Source organism: Apaloderma vittatum, unplaced genomic scaffold (genome assembly GCF_000703405.1).
Source record: "Apaloderma vittatum isolate BGI_N311 unplaced genomic scaffold, ASM70340v1 scaffold10745, whole genome shotgun sequence".
Lineage (NCBI taxonomy): Eukaryota > Metazoa > Chordata > Aves > Trogoniformes > Trogonidae > Apaloderma > Apaloderma vittatum.
Window position 1 is genome coordinate 19359 of NW_009718795.1, and position 3845 is coordinate 23203.

Below are 3845 nucleotides of genomic sequence, written 5' to 3' on the forward strand. Positions count from 1 at the left end.
AGTATCCCATTTTTCTCTGAATTTGTGCTGTACCTGACTCTGGATTGTACATTGTCCAGTATTATGTGTTTAATTTTTGAGTTCTAATATTTTTTCTTGGGAGCATACTCTACATGTAAGGTAATGAATTGTCATAAGCTAACCCTTGTACGTCTAATACTCTTTTCCCTATTCCAGCTGAGTTAATAATACCTTCTAATTGCACTCTTTTATAGTGTTTTAATTTCATATCTATGTTTGCAGTCTAAGAAATTCTCAGATGAGTAGATCTGATGGCAACTTCACCCATCAGAATGAAGTTGTCTTCTAAATTCTGTGGGTCAAAAATTCTTTTTGTATCGGTGGTTTACAGTGTCAAGCATGATGGGATCTAGTCCACAGCTGACTTCCCATGAAATTCTACAATGTTAACTACAATTACTTAATAAAAATAGCCGTGGGTAAGGGCAATTTTCGAAGTGGATAGGTATGTTATGTAAGGTAGGAATTTTCCACCAGAATGCTTTACATTTCTCTGAGGAATTTTGATGTTCGTGAGTGGTGTTCCAGCCTACAGTATGCAGAGCAAGATTATAGAGGAGGTTTTGTATGTCTTAACATTATTATCCTGAGTATTCAGCTGGAGTGCACTGCACCTACTCAGTGATGTTTGATTGCTGAAGCAAAAAAGTAGGCATGGAGAACTACCAAAATTCTAATGTCATAATTATAAAACCTTGAGAATTCTGTGTTAAACCAAATCTCTTGCCCATTTTGTTAATACCTATAATTTACCACTAAATATAAAATCACTCTTTTACAAATCTGTAACGTAATGTAATCTATAAGTGGTTGTCCTCAATATGACCTGCTTGAATACTTCTATATTATTGCTTTGTATTGTTACAGTTAACATTATGCTTTGACTCAGCAGTGACTCAACTGAATGATTCCTTTGTAGTAATGATGAACACACATATTAAGCGTATTTAATATGCTATTCTTGATGATACACATATTTTCACATCCAGAAAAGCCTGTGGCTCATATTCATATTGCAAAACTAGATTTACCGTAAAATTAATACAGTAGCTGCACTGCTACCAGGGCTGGACAGAATCAAACAGTGAATTATAAGACAAAATACATGCATGATCTTTCCTTCTATGTATCTGCTTGGGAACTTATACAGTGACTACTAAAATGGTATCTGAGCACTTACAAAAAGTACAGTATCGTAAAACAACAATGGAAATGCACTAGAGTTGTACAGAACCAGGATGACACTAGGTGAGTCCAGGTATGATTTCCTGATAATATAAAAAGGTTCTATCCACTCTCAAGCCTGTCCTTTTCAGTCATAATGTGCTTGAGAGTAAAAGGAGTCAGACATCAGAAACCCCTTCCATGGTGCTCTTCTAAGAAAAAGGGTAACTGGTGAAAGAAGAAGGGTCAAATCCTCTGGCAGCATAGATTGACATTGATCAACAGAAAACAAGAGCCAAATGTTCACTCTTGACACTGGATGACCCAGCCGGTTAGATATATACATAATATGATTTGCTATGAGTGCGGCAGTTACAGCCAAAGGAAATCCCTTCCTTTTGAGACAAGTAAAGTGATAGGCATCTTTGTCAATTTTACGTTTGATTTAATAGGATTGCAGGTAAGTTTCTTGTACCAGTGCAAGGTAAAATGAAGATATTACATCTTCTTTTCAGCCCAGGTTTGTCTTGCCACAGCCACTGCTGCTGTCTGATTTTCTGAATTTTATGCCTCATCTTGTCTAAACAGCCTCTGTCAGCAAACTTGCAAACCCACAGATGTTAAAAATAGGTTTAAGTGTCCCCTACAAAGGAAGGCTGAGCTTTTGGGATGATGCCTGAGGAGAGGAAGATGGTCTTTTGTAGCAGAAAGGGCTTATTAGGGTCTCTGAACTGAGAAAGAAACAGAAAAAGATGGAAGTCTGAGATCTTATCGTCACCACATGTAGAATGATTCACTGTCCTTGAGGTGAAAAATAGTGATGGGAGGCTTGTGGTAATTCAATATACAAGGGAGTGGTCTGAGCAGCCAGGGATCAGGTTAGGAAAGCTAAAGCCCAGATAGAATTAAATCTAGCCAGAGATATCAGAGGTAACAAGAAAAACTGTTATAGGTATGTCAGTGACAAAAGGAAGGCTAGGAAAGATGGAACCCCTCTCCAGAAGGGAACAGGAGAGCTACTCAGGAAGGATGTGGAGAAGGCAGAAGTTCTCAATGACTTCTTTGCCTTAGTCTTCACCAGTAAGGGCTCTAGCTGCACTGTCCAAGTTGTAGAAGCCAAAGGTGGGGGCTGAGAAAAGCAAAATCTGCCCACTGTAAGTGAAGATTTGATTTGAGACCATTTAAAAAAGCTGAAGGTGTACAAGTCTGTGGGACCTGATGAGATCCATCAATGAGTCCTGAGGGAACTGGCAGATGAAGTTGCTAAGCTGCTTTCCATATCTGAGAAGTCATGGCAGTCTGGTGAAGTACTCACTGGCTGTAAAAGGGGAAATATCACCCCCATTTTCAACAAGGGAAAAGAGGAAGACCCACACAAGTGCAGGCCAGTCAGTCCCACCTCTGTGCCTGGCAAGATCATGGAGCAAATCCTTCTGCTATGGCACATGGAAAATGCGGAGGTGATTGGTGGCAACCAACAAGGCTTCACCAAGGGAAAATCCTGCCTGACAAATCTGGTGTCTTTTTATGGTGGAGTAACAGAATCAATTGGCAAGGAAAGAGCAACTGATGTCATCTACCTGGACTTGTGCAAGGCTTTTGGGCTTTTGCCACGCTCCCACACGACATCCTGGTCTCCAAGTTGGAAAGACATGAATGGACCACTCGATGTATAAAGAACTGGCTGGAAAATCACACTCAAAGAGTTGCAATCAATGGCTCAATGTCCAAGTGGAGACCAGTGACAAGTGGAGTCAGTACTAGGACTGGTAGCATTTAACATCTTTGTTGGCAACATGGACAGTGGCATTGAGTGCACTCTCAGCAGGTTTGGCAACGACACCAAGTTGTGTCAGGCGGTCGACACACTGGAGGGAAGGGATGCAATCCAGACGGACCTTGACAGACTTGAGAGGTGGGCCCAGGCCAACCTCATGAAGTTTAGCAAGGCCAAGTGTAAGGACCTGCACCTGGGTTGAGGCAATCTCAAGCACAGATACAGGCTGGGCAGTGGGTGGGTTGAGAGGAGTCCTAGCAAGAAGGGTTTGGGTGTGTTGGTGGATGGTAAGATCAACATGAGCCAACAGTGTGTGCTTGTGGCCCAGAGAGCCAACTTTATGTTGGGCTGCACCAAGAGATACATAACCAGCAGGTTGAACGAGGTGATTCTGCCCCTCTACTCTGCCCTGTGAGACCCCATCTGGAATACCGCATCCAGATCTGGAGCCCTCAACACAAAAAAGCTGTTGGAGTGAGTCCAGAGAAGGGCCACCAAGATGGTCAGAGGGCTGGAACACCTCTCCTGCGAGGACAGGCTGAGAGAGTTGGGGTTATTCATCCTGGAAAAGAGAAGGCTCTGGGGAGACCTTATAGTGGCCTTCCAGTAGCTGAAGGGGGCCTACCAGAGGGCTGGGGAGAGACTTTTTACAAGAGCCTATAGTGATAGGATGAGGGGTAATGAGTGGAAGCTGGAAGAACGTAGGTTTACGCTAGGTACAAAGAAGAAGTTCTTTACCCTGAGGGTGGTGAGGCACTGGAACAGGCTGCCCAGTGATTTTGTGGATGCTTCATCCCTGGAAGTGTTTAAGGCCAGGTTGGATGGAACATTGAGCAACATGATCCAGTGGGAGATGTCCCTGCCATGGCAAGGAGGTTGGAAC

The 3845-nt window shown here is 42.9% G+C and overlaps 1 pseudogene; it reads left to right on the forward strand.

The window, feature by feature from the left end:
* Positions 1 to 1259: 1259 nt before the first annotated feature.
* LOC104274684 lies at positions 1260 to 3377 on the forward strand (annotated as a pseudogene).
* Positions 3378 to 3845: the final 468 nt, after the last annotated feature.